This window comes from Pogonomyrmex barbatus, unplaced genomic scaffold, assembly GCF_055798465.1.
Source record: "Pogonomyrmex barbatus isolate J1 unplaced genomic scaffold, ASM5579846v1 scaffold2, whole genome shotgun sequence".
Taxonomy (NCBI): domain Eukaryota; kingdom Metazoa; phylum Arthropoda; class Insecta; order Hymenoptera; family Formicidae; genus Pogonomyrmex; species Pogonomyrmex barbatus.
In genome coordinates this window covers 17,742,222-17,755,933 of record NW_028297116.1, presented here as the reverse complement: position 1 = coordinate 17,755,933, position 13,712 = coordinate 17,742,222, and the positions used below count along the sequence as shown (strand labels likewise).

The 13,712-nt window shown below is 40.1% G+C and overlaps 1 protein-coding gene across 4 annotated transcripts in view; it reads right to left on the bottom strand.

The window, feature by feature from the left end:
* Positions 1-13,712, bottom strand: part of LOC105434240 (tubulin monoglutamylase TTLL4) — a 139,525-nt gene that overhangs the window by 117,899 nt on the left and 7,914 nt on the right. Inside the window, exon 1 of one of the 4 annotated variants that reach the window (XM_089076222.1) lies at positions 7,530-7,551. The exons of the other annotated variants lie outside the window; for them this stretch is intronic. The gene's annotated coding sequence lies outside the window, so the exon portion shown is untranslated. Of the gene's footprint in view, positions 1-7,529; positions 7,552-13,712 lie in introns of those variants that run through there. 4 annotated transcript variants of the gene reach the window in all.

Genomic DNA, 13,712 nt, shown 5'->3' with positions numbered 1-13,712 from the left:
ACTGAATATTGTGCAGAAAGCACGTATAAAAAATGGCATCGACGTTACTGATAGTATCTTCCGTATCAACTAAATAAATTTAATCACTCGAAGAATATCCACTTTGTTCAACGTACACGATGATATCACTTGTATGTCCAGTTGCGCTTATGGCGGTGTGTATGCGCGCGCGCGCGCGCGCGCGCGCGTGTGTGTGTGTGTGTGTGTGTGTGTGTGTGTGTGAAAAACGATTAGATACGAACGTAAGTGTGCATCATTCAGTCGACACTGGCGATGCCGGCCTCTTCCGCAATCAGCATCTATCTCGCTTCTTGACCGTGTCATTTCTCTTAATCGTTCGCCACTCCTTACTCCGTACTCCCACCCACTCGAGAGAGGGCGGAACAAACGAGGAACAGAGAGCGAGAAGCGGAGTGATGGTCGGGTCGAGAGAAAGAGGTAAACGAGAGATAGAACGGGACAGACGATAAAGTAAATGAGACTCAATCTTAGCCACCCACTTAATTCCCATCTTCTCTCTGTCGAGGGTTCACGCGTGTATGCGTGCGACGCGTGTGAACACGCGGCATGAGTACGCACGCGTGCGACGCACTCACCTTACACATCGATATTTCTATCCGCACGTGTTGTTCAAGAACATAAGTAATCGCGACTTTTTATCACGCGTTTTTTTTTTTTACAACTCAAATGGCCGCGTATTACGCATTTTGCAGACTATTTATAATGTGTTATTCTCGATAACAAATTGCAATTGCGTGTCCCCCTTTTCTTTTCTTTAATCACAAAGTATAATCACGATATAATATGTCACGCTTGTGTCACTAATCTATACAACCAATACAAAGAATACATTCTGGTAAATTTCTGTTTCTAATTCACCCAATTGGTATAAATAATGTCAATAAATGTGACAATCTAATAATGCAAATACTCCATCGAACAGCAAATTACAATTGGAATAAAAAAAGAATGAATAAAGTTTCAATGAAAAAATCAAATATACATTATACATCTTTTATTGCCGTTTTATTTTTATTAATTTCTTATTTAGTTGGAATTGTCTGTATAAATACGTATAATTACACACGTATAACACACACACACACACACACACACACACACACACACACACACACACACACACACACACACACGATTATATCTATATCATCCGCAATTTAAATAAGACTACGTCATCGTGATTCACAATCTACCACGAGCGCGGTACATTCCAAGGTGACGGCCAAGTGCCGAACACCCCCGATCTAAGGCGCAAACAGGGTGAGGGAGAATGGGGGATGCCGACAGAATGCGGGGCATATTTCGGGTGAGGGCCGAGTAATATGGCAGATGAGAGGAAGGCTGCAGGAGTCCGTGGGAAACATCCTCGGTGTGGTTCCTTCCTTAGGAAGGCGTGCGGGGAATCCTTAGTGGTCGTGTGCACGTACACGCGAGCGCCGTGGAGGACTTTCAGGGCAGGCCATCTGCCCGAGTCTCTCACGATTCCGGGCCAGCTGCCGATATCTTCGCATAAGCGTGCATCGTGAAAGGGCTCCGGGCGCTAAATGCGCGCCTCGCACACACTTATTTGCGACTAGGTGTGTAAAACTGCGATCGCTCTACAATCGCCCGCGGCGATCTCGCTCGGCGCGCTGATTTTTCGCGCCGAGCCCCTACGAGCCCCTCTCGTAGAATCACTCCCCCCCCATCTCGCTCCCCCGGAGGGTTGACTCTTCGAGGGTTCTCCTCGAGGAATTTCTCCACGAATATCGTGCTGACTCGTGCTGACCACGTGTGGCACGACTAACTAATTAACCCCGAGAAGAACTCTGAGCGATCCCGCAGCCCTTGAATTTGATAATTTTGAAGAGTAATTTTTGAAATAGCTCGATATGAAATTACCGATATCAAGAAAATTATTGTAATTTACTCGAATACTCTCAAATACAATGATCTTTTTTAACATTTCAAAAAATTAAATTGCAACGTTAAATTTATAAATATAAATATTTTTATTGTGCAAATATCTACTTAAAAATACTATTAAAGAGTTATTAAGAACAAATGATGCATAACATAATTTCAATTGATTCGATGATTCTCCCGACAATGGATTATTCCGATGACCACTATGCCATACTCGATAAAGTCTATATCAATTCTTTGCGCAAATAAATCGGCGACAACAAGTGCCTAATTGTACAGGTGCGTTTGTTTAAGTCTCTCGACACAACTGTCATCCTCGTAAAAAGCGTTAAACGCTATTCACCGAGCACGCATAATTAACAGCTCCGAGAAATTGCTGTTAATAAATCAGTGTGACAGAGATATGTAAGGCATGACTTTGCTCATATTTTACATATATATATATATATATACATACTCATACATATATCCGAAAGGCCGTCCCCCTTCTTTTCAACCCATCGTCACCCTTGTAAATTGCTCTAACGAACCACCACATAATACCTCGCGCCCGGTAGAAAAAGCCTCAAATAAGTAGAAGAGCAAGCAACTACCTGTTGATCTCACCACGAATCATATCACCCCCCAGAGAGATTTCCTTCCCCAAGAGCTATCTGTATCTTTATCCCTTTCCGACAGAACAAATATATATTAAGAAAAAAAGCCAATTATAAATATATCTGACGATTTATTTTTTCTTAATGCAATAAATAATTTCATATATCATATATAATTGTTCTGTCATGATAAGAGAAAATCACGTTCCAGAAATATTGGAAATTTGCTAAATTTGCCGAGGAAACACGCGCATTGAAAATTTGAATCTTTTATTATGCACGAAAAATTACGCGCGTCTCGCCAATCACTAGATAACAACCTTAAATGTTCTGATGACTGTCGCTTCACCCCGTCAAAATCGCCTAGTGACTACGCGAGTGACGTACTCGATAACTCGCACGTGCATTTCGGAGAAACCGGAACACCTGCGTGCATCCCTCAAAATTCCAAGAGACTTGTTCGTACAAACGATCTTGGAGAAAAATGCAAATGTAGACGAGGGTCGACGATAGTCGGCGTAGTCATCCCCTAGCGCGTAAACGAATTCTCGGCACAAAAGAGGTGGGCATTTTTCACGACAAGGGGGATAAGTCGAGGAAAGGGGGAGATCCATCCTTGCTGTAACGGGGTCAAATTTGAGAAACGCGGAAACGATAGTACTATTCAAAGGCAGCTCGTGCTTTGCACGCTTTGACAGAAAGAGAAGAAGAGAAAGAGAGGCGAACTTCCTCCGAAAGGACAATTCTAATTCTTCTATAGGTTTCTTTGGCAACCATTCTTCTTCGCGATGTGCATAGGGGTGAATTCTTTTGGCGTGTGTTCGATGCGTGCAAGAGTGTGAGAACGGAGCCGCCCGAGAAGCGGATCTGAAGAACACTCGTACCGGGTCTTGTTACGTTTACATAGGAAAGGCTCGTGCTAAAATGCCACATCAAATGTCTAATAAGGGAAAACACCAAGAAGAACCACCAGAAACAATTCTATATACATGTATATAGCATCCGATATTTGCATAATTAATTCAAGATTTTTATATAAATTTTTATTTGTCATTTTCTAATATTTTGCTAATCATAAAAAAATGTCTATTGTATTCACACATTAATATTCGAGTGTTCAAGTATACACAAATAATATATACTATTCCTACAATGTTAGACGACACGATTGTAACTTGAGGTAACAGAGGTTGAACTTCGATAAAAATATCCCATCGCGGATCCCATGCTGTATAAAATCGTGGCGATAATATATTCCGAGATAGACGGAAAGACGGAAGCGATGGACGACGTGAGAGCGTGAAAGGTGGCCTTTTCCGACTCGTTAATCAGTCCGAAAACAGTAATGTAGGAAGGCAGGCAGGCGGAGGCGGCATCAAAGAGGCGCACTCGCCATGTAAAAGCGTCCAGAAAGCATCCTAATTAGGTAATGAAAGGACGCTTTGTGGCTCTCGAAAGGGAGTCGGTGTCTAAAAGATGCCGATAACACGTGCGTCAAATCTTGAAGAGGAACGCGACGGTGATGACGACAACGACGACGACGATGACGATGACGATGACGATGACGATGACGATGACGACGACGACCGGATCCTCTCGGTTCACACGAGAGACAAATGCGGAATTGTGAATGGCGCTTTGTGGCAAACGGCTTACGGAAATACTATCGCCGCCCGTTGGTGTGCCGCCATATGGAACACGTCGAGAGCGACAAAAATAAACGTCATTAATAACGTCAGAACCCCTTCGGATTCCAGAGAATTCGTGATTCCACGTACGCGTCGGATTTGATAAACTGTATCGTTATCTTTAATCATGATTAAAGATTTGTCAGAAAATTGTACGTTGTTAGATATAATTCAAACTGTATGCTTCAATCTCTTTCAAAATCCAAGAAGAGATTTCTTCAATTCATAAAAATTTTGTAAAAAAAAAAAAAGTTTTCCAATACAATTCTTATCTCGAAGTCATTAGCCTTCGCCATTGTATAAACATAAATAAAATTTATTCAATGTTTGATTAACATCTTTAGTATTTATGTCACATAATTCATAGATGAAGAATAAAATTCTCACATTCCAGCAAGCACAAAGGACTATCTTCAATGCGAATCTCGATCAAAGATCATGTTATATTGAAGCTATCACATTAAAAAATATCACATTGTGATGCGCGTTACTTTAACATCATAAATATACAGGTCATCGACACCATAGATTAAGTCCTGACTTAGAGATTTGCTGATCTTTTTTAGATTATAGTGCCGTTTATAATCAACGAGACGTCGAAAAATTAAGTCAGAATAACCGACTCCAAGACAAGTTCTCAATCCGGATCTCGTGAGAATTGTTAACAAGATTATATGTAAAACAATTAATCGTAATACCCCACCGACAGCTTTTATCCGGAATACATATTTAATTCTCAGTTGTGTGTGCGAAATCGTCTCTTCGAAAGAAATGTATAACGTGATTGTAATAAATAATTACGAATACCATAATTGTCATGGAATAAATTATACTTTAAATGAAAATAAATGTTCTCCACAAAATCAATTATTATTTTATTGACTCGTGTCTTAATTTACTCCTGACATCGCGTGTGCAATTTCATTACGAATACAGTTTGTAAATACGATAAGATTACGAAAAATAAATAAAAAAAAAAAAAATGATATTGAGATAATCCATCTTTTCCATAATCCTCCGTAATTTTTCATTTTAGTAAATTTCGTTTCTCTATAAATAAGATCGTGAGCTTTCAGGGTAAAATCACATATATCTTTGTAAAAATAATTTCCATGAAAAGAAGCAATAAAATGTTGCTCTGTCGCGAGGTAAGAATTAGTTAATAAATAATATGCTCGTTCCGCAGCAATTATTATAGCGCATGAAGAAAAAATTTGCAGGTGAAGTCGAGGATACAAAAATGAAAGTCAAGATATATAACTTCAAAATTCCTCGTATAAAATTAAAATCAGTCTGTGTGATTGCACGGTGGTGAAAAATTAAAGACATGCGGGTATCGAATTTCACTTTAAATATCATTTCGCCTGGTTTCAACTGCCGACGAACACGATCCGGCGTTGATCGGTGCAACAATAATATATTAGTGACTGACGAAGCGACGATTCCATTCAATTATCGATACTTTAATAGCCAGGTCCGTCTTACCGTTTTAACAACGTTGTTTACCTCGCGTGTCTGATGTTTCGCAAAGGAATTTTTTTCTGCAATATTGCGACGCTTTCGTGACATCGAATTTAACTATGCTCGACGCGAAACACTTCGTTCTTGTTCGCGAAAGAAAAATCCGTTAAATCGCCAATAATTACATCGTTTTAATTAAAAAGTCTGTTGCTCGATGTTTCTGTTAATGAAGATGATAAGGGGAATCGTTACGATATTTAAAACTTTTAACAAACGAATTTGTTTAAGGATGTATTATATTTATTCTTATAATTTTTGCAATAAAAAAATTATTAAAAACTTATAAATTATTTAAAAATCAGAGTATTTAAAAATAATATAAAAAAGTTTAACGACGGTGTAGAACTTGGATCAAAAATTATTTAAATAAATAAGTAAAAGTGAGCTTTAGTGAAAATTAAGAAATAAATAAATAATATAAGACAAAAATTTCAATTTTTATATACTTTAAATATTTATGATTATTTATGTAAAGTCTTATTGTGAGGCAGATATTAGTTCTATAAATAAAAATTTAATTTTTATTCTTGGAATCTTATAATTTAATCGCTGACTGAAGTAGAATATAAATAGAAAGAATTACAAAAAAGATGTGCCAGATTTTAATAGAACACATCACGATTAATCTATAAAAATCCGTCTAATCCATGTGGAAGATCTAAAGAAGACAAGTATGTCTGTCATCTTTTTCCTCTCCCTCAAACATATTATTCCACTTTCGTCTTAAATCTCTTTATTATGCTAGGAACCAACTTAAGAGGATTAACGCAGATTTAATAGAGAATAATATAAATAATATAAATAATCCATAAATCAGTGAAAGCTGGTCAACACAGACTTAAAATAATATAAATAATTGATGCAAGCCATTATTAAATTGCAATATACTCAAAATTTGAAAATCCAGATCTTAAAAGAATCGATAACTGTTCATCTTGATATTATCATTTATGTTGATAAGATATGCCTACGGAATGCACACATAAGTCATTAAAGTGATATTTTTCAAAATAATAACATGTAAGAAGAGGCTTGATCAATAAGATAAATTGAAAATTTTTTCACTGTACCGAACCGATCCCTCGCGGGATCATAATTTTGAAATCGGCGAGTTCACAGAAGGGAACAAGACAGCGCGGTGTTATCTTCTTGGGAGATCTGCATGAGAATATTTCATTGCTCGTCACGTTGCACGTATTCGTATCGGCGTATTTGCGTAATAAACGCGCGGGATACACGACACGTAATTACCGGAGTTATGGCATTCCCCGCATCGTTGCACGTGCAATTTCGCCCGTGTTACAATTTCGCTCACGGCGTGATACAGCAAACATCTTTATTTACCGTTTTATATATATATGTTTCAAAGAAAAATACGTAAAAGAAGGAAGAAAGATATATCGCAAGAACTGTGTGTAACAACCTCTAACGAATAGGCGGACGATACTTTCGATTCTTATTTCATTCTCTTATTTTGATACGTAAGAAAGGGAAATCTGTCAAACAAGAGGCAAACGGAAGGAACGGACAGACAGATAAGCGCAGGCGAGCGCAAGTTGTGCGAGCGAGAGCGGGAGAGAGAAAAACGGAGAGAGAGCGTGCCCGCCCGCGCACCGATATTCCCGCGCGTCTGACTCACCTCGTGCCAGCACGTGTTCTACCTGCCCGACGTTTCACGATCTCTCCCGCATCCCCGGACCCCCGCGCTCGCTCGCGCGCGCGCGCGCGCGCGCATACAAACACGTGCACACGTACGTTTGATGGGCCCATATTCCCGAAGTATCTCGTTTCTGCTTACCGGAGAGGAGACCACCATCTCCCGTCCTCGTCTCGCTCCCAGCCGGGCCGCTCGGTCCCTCCTTGTCGCACCGACGGGCGATTCGTCCTCGTCTATCTCATCGGTATTCGAGAGGTTTGCTCGGGGCTCGTGGGAAAATGAGGCAGGTGGTAGTTAGATCTCGAAGTCCGGGAACGAGAGAGATACGCCTGCTCTTCTCTTCTCCATTCGTCCGTCCGGTCGGTCCGCCCGTCCACCCGTCCGTCCGTCCGTCCGTCCGTCCATCCGTCCGTCCGCCCGCTCGCCAGCGATCGTGCGCCATTCATTCCGTGCGGGTATATTATGCGCGCGTGTGTCGGGCGCGTGTGTATGCGTGCACGCGTGTGTAGTGGCGCGCCGCGGCGCCCGCGGGCCCCGTGTGCGCGTCGCGGCTGAGACAGGTACATAATTTTTGCCGGATGACCGAGGTAGAGGACCAATTAACGGATGCCCCTTAACGAGGGGGCTTCCGGCACGATAAAAGCGAAATCACGCGCTCGCGCGTCGCACTCGAGCGAGAAATGACCGTTTTATGCGCCATTCCGTCGCGGTTTCACCGCGCGGGAAAAAGGCGCCGCGACGATGAAAGTCGTGAAATTAGGTTTACAGCTAATATAAGAGGCTGAGAGCGTTGAGAAAATTGCACGAAGCGAGATACGCGGCGCGGATTAAATTTACAAATTTGTTACGAAAAACTTGGACAAATCGATCATAAAAGTCACGAGTTAATTTATAATATAAACGGCCCGTCGTATAACCAAATTCCCAATATGTAGGACCGCAATAAAACTGAAATAAAAGATTCTCCAAGAATCTTTTATGAGCAAAGATTACATCTCTGTAAAATGATAATTTAATATAAATAATCGTATTATCTGTTGTAAAGTACCAATTAAAGTTTTTGCATTATAATGTGAAATTATAACTCTCACATTATTATTTGTATAAATATTATATTTTTTTCTAATATTCTAACATCGTTATTTTTCTCCTTTAAAGAAATTGTATAACGAGATAGATAAGTCTTTCTTTTCATTAAGCATAAATATCTTCGTGCATATTTTACCAGCCTAAATTCGCTAGTCTCACGCAGAAAATTACACGTGTTATTACTAATATGGCCTGTCAGAGGCCTTGTCTCAAATTATTGCAAAACTTTGATAAACGTGCGTGTTTACTAAAATTACTCATTCATATACCGTTTTAATGAATTGATGTTTCGAAATATTCCACTCACGATCGACAGTTCTGCAATTTTCTTATTCCGTTCGATGCTCATTTAATTCATATCGTACAAGGAATCGAAATGAGATTAAAAAGGGAGTCCGAATAAGGGTCTCGTCGAAAAAGGAGGTAGATAATTATGTGACGTGCAAAGTTTAGGACCGACGTTCATCGAGCATGCATTAAAAATTCCGGCCAGTCATCTCATTGATTCCTTGTATATCTCAATTTCAAAGAAAATTACGAGAACGATGATACGCCACGTTGGAATCTCAACACGAAAAATACTTGTGATGTGTTAAGAACACATCAAGTTAAGAACACATTTAGATTAGTTATTTCGGTCGCATTTAATTTTTATACTTGCAAAATGTCACAAAAAAAAACATGTACATATAAAATGTTATGGCAAAAAACGAAATGCGATAAAAACGAATGCGTACTACATTCAAATTTCTTTTAATGATGCAATACAAATCCACGTACATATATATATATATATATATATATATATATATATATATATATTATTTTTATAATTTTTATTGATTCAAACACTTTCAAAATATATTACGATAGAAATTTAAAATATCTTGTTAACATATCTTATGTAAAAAAAAATATTTATGACGCCTCGTTTCGGTTAATTGCATCTCTGAATTAACATTAATTCTCGCTTATCTTTGAGCTTCATTAACGTATCGTGTACTATTTGCACGTTTTATAATAATATATAGCAAATTGCAAAAACTATTTTAAAGATGTATCTATATAATATTGCGAAATGACGAGAGATCTGTACTCGTCCCATTAGTTGTCTCGTATGAAAGACTTGCTTCGCCATTTCTCTAATGAGAAATATTACAATATAATGGCAACAGAAGCGAGAAAAAAATAAAATCTGGTTTCGATGTATATCTCTATTAACGTATATTAACGAGACGTGTAATGAGATGGTAACGGCGGCAACTTGAACGATTCGTATCATTAATAACGGACAGAAATCCTCAAGTCGTGAAATCGTCTGTCTTTTAATCAAAGATCGCCGACGATTTGTACGGCAATTTGAGTCAGCATTTCGTCGTTCGCGACGAGAGAAAACGAGACAGGGCAAAAAAGCAGGAAAAAAAGGAAGAGAGATCTTGTATCTCTAATCTTCGACTTAACGCTTTTCCTTTTACTTCCCGCCAGCCTTCTTTAGAAATGTCTCGCAAAATAATAAATGTCAAAGTGATCACAGATGTATTCTCCCCGTTCTTCAGGCTTTAATAGGATATCGTGAAATTTCATCAAAACTATCTGTTTTCTTATATTCTATGACACTTTATATATATAAATATATCGCATGAATATGAAATTTTTATATTTGCTATTCTTGTCAAACTTAATATTTAGGATCTTTAATAAGTTAAAATTTCGAATAAAAATTTCGAATAAAAAACTACAAAATTTTTAAATTCGAGATAATAGGTCCAATCGAAAAAAAATCTGACTTGTAATGAAAGGTTAGTACAAGTATTTTAAATAATGCATTATAACGATATTTAAAAACGGGAGGAAAAAACAGAAAATGTCATATGAAAAACGTGTCACGAAAAATGAATAATAAAAATATTCACTTTATGTGAATGAAGATTGCGAATACGATATCGATGCGAAACGCGGACGTCGAAATTAACGACGGAGAATGAATACTATCCGTGTGCGTCAACCCGCCATTATCGTGCTCATAATGCACGCCACGTGTTCTGCTATTATCGCGAACGAGCTTCCGGCCGGTTGATATGCCATCCGTTCCGTGTCGTTAATCGCAAAAACTGTTCCGTCGATTAAGAATCGTTTGCTAATCGAGAACTACCCTCGCAATCGCGCGCACTGTCATTTTGCGCGCGGCCTCGAGGCCTCGTGGATGCGGGGTCGTTGAGGAGACCTTTAATTTCCACTGTTTCAGGACCCGTGCCTCGACACAATGGGGCCCAAGGTGTGGCCCATCCCTCTCCCGCGTCTTGGTGTCCTCTCCCTTTCGAGAGCGCAGACCGGCTGCGTGCTATACGCGTGGGAAAGCCGAGCACGTGCGCAATCTTAGGGCCCAAGACTGCCCACAAAGGGCGCCTTCGGGCCCCTTTCTCTCCGACAAACGACCGCCGACCGGCTCAGAATCCGAGACTTCTTAAATCGATTTCGGGCCATCGCACAAAACCTCTTCGTGTTTTCGCCGTGTCTTTCGATACTATCGTATAAAATTGCAGATCGAAAAGTATATTGAAACGATACAGGTAACAAACATGACTAAGACTCGGATTTTAATTGGATAATTCTAATTGTAAGTAAAACAAGAAATAATTTTCCTTTGGAAGATAGATATCTTCCAAAGATGGAATTATCAATATCATATTCATAGCTCGGGAATTAAACTATTAATGTGTACATAGGTACAAAATTACTCATGCGACAAATTACTATCGCGACTTAATTCTCAATGCAACTTCATTAGACACTTTGTATTCGTCGGAACATAAATGGCAGTCACATAATAGTCTAAATGAACATCGAGTGCCGGGCACGTGGATGATGGGCGGCGTTGTTCATTATCCGTCGATTTGGTGCACGTGTCAGAAATGCGTATCCGCCCCCTCGAGTTTCTCGGCATGTAATTTTCCCTTCGTTCCGTCTATACGATCAAATTTTATCTTCAAGAGCGTTTCATTGAGATCTATCTGAGAGATTCACCGATTCGCACGTAACAAATTGCGCTGACGTGCGCGAATGATAAACTCCGAACTTTAAACTGCCCGGAGGCTACTCCAATTTCGCAACGGAGAATGGGTTACGTCACGAGCCGATGGATTCGCGAAAGGTCGAAGGTCACGGAGAAGCCGGCCTATTCTGGTTTTACCGGATACAGTCGGGACAGCCGACGTGAAAGGCCGCGCATACGGAAGTAACGCCGGCGTGTGCCGACATTGTGAGCGCGTGCCCCGCGCGAAGCGACGTTGCTACAAGAGGGGGGAAAAAAAAAAAAAAAAAAAAGAGAGAGAGAGAAAGGAAGGAAAAAAAGGAAAGAAACTGGGGTGGAGGAAAGGTCATTTAAATAGGGCGAAGTGCAGCGGCTCGATGCGCACAAACGCGGCGCCAGGTGAACCCTGACGCTCTCCGTGAGAATATTCCACTCTCGCTTCTTCCTCCTCTTCTCCTTCTCTGCTGCGGCAGCTTCTTATGCCTCTTCACGGTTACTTTACTCACGCAGTAGGTCAGAGGGTCGTTCCTGTTATGTCGCGGGTGGCGTTAACTGCGCGCACACGAGGTATGACTCTACTCGAATTAAAACTCCGCTCGAAAATTAATCGAGTACGAGTTCTCATTTCGGTCGGCTTCTCACGATACTTCAGACTCTGACATCTCGCAGCTTCCTAAGATCGTTTTAAATGTAATTATAAATTATCTGCTGCATCGCATGGCTTCGTTAATAGCATCGGCAAATGTTTTATTGTGACATTTCTACACCACATTTATATTTTCATAAAAAAATTAATGAATAATCAGCCACGTGTATATCTATCAATTGATGCGCGATTATAATGCAATCTCTTAACAATCTTAATTTAAAATTATACATATGAAAATTACACATTTATCCGCTTTTTGAAATGATTAATTGGATTATTTGCTGTCATACACTGTTCGAAACGAGCTCTCTCTCTCGTTATTTCCTGCTATGCGCAACGAACTGGAATCAATATTGCGGACAAATAAAGAAAATTATCACGCGGGCACTATCTCGTTGTTGGACCAAAACGTCCTCCCACCGTCGCCGTCTCTCCTGTTGACCTTTGCTTTCGGTGCTTCCTTGAAGTATTACACGCGGGGCGAGTCGACGCGTGCGAGCCGGCATTACCGGAGGGTAGCTGATATCCCGGGAATACAAGAGGTAAGGTAGGGCTCGGGGTGAGAGATCACGATTTCATTGGCACGAGCCAAACGACTCGCGACATATGTTCACGAACAGCTGATGCGTTTTACTAATAAGTTCTCTCTCTCTCTCTCTCTCTCTCTCTATATATATATATATATATATATCCGTTATATATATATATCTTCGAGCACGCGATCACACGACCCCGCACGTGTGTGCACCACCGTGCCGCGTAAGAGAACCTGGGAAAGTAAAAATCCCGCGCGACCGAAGAGTGTGAGAAAATTCGTGCGCCGCCGCGTCACGTCGGCTACACGTTGCCGCAACTACGGGAACTTTGTCGGAACGCTGTTGCAACACGTGTGCTAATAATCGATTCTGTTGCCGCCGTGATTCTGCTACGAAGCGCTATTATCGACCGCGATTAACATACGCGATTAACGTGAGACCCGCTTTGACGTCAAGGAGTTCATCACAACACGTTTTTCATTGTGATTTGCATTGCAGAATCAAGGTCCGAAATAATTATTGAATATGTTTCTAAAAACGAAATGTCATCCAGTGTATACAGACTCCAAAATATTATAAATATTCCTTTTTTTTTTTACGATTAAAAAAAACATCGGCTACGGCTAATTTATGAGAGTCGACTATTATCGTAGACGTATCAACGGATTTGTTTAGATTAATAAAATTATTTTTATCGCGCTATTATATTATTGCAATGGTTCTCGCTTCAATGTTCTTGCGTCACATAAAATACCTAAGAATAATTCTCTATAATTTATTCATCGACTTCCAGTCGATCATAATATTTTTTTGCTCCATTCACCGCTTCGCGTGCCATGTGCTGCAGCGCGAACACGTGCCAAGAGCGCGAAATCAATTCTATATTATTCGCCGACAAACTCGAAATATGCACTCGCGGAATGATGACGATGAATGCGAACAGGAAATTTCAAACTGGACATTATACCAAGATTACTCTTTGAACTGTATCCTTATGTTAGCCACGCAAGTATAACCGC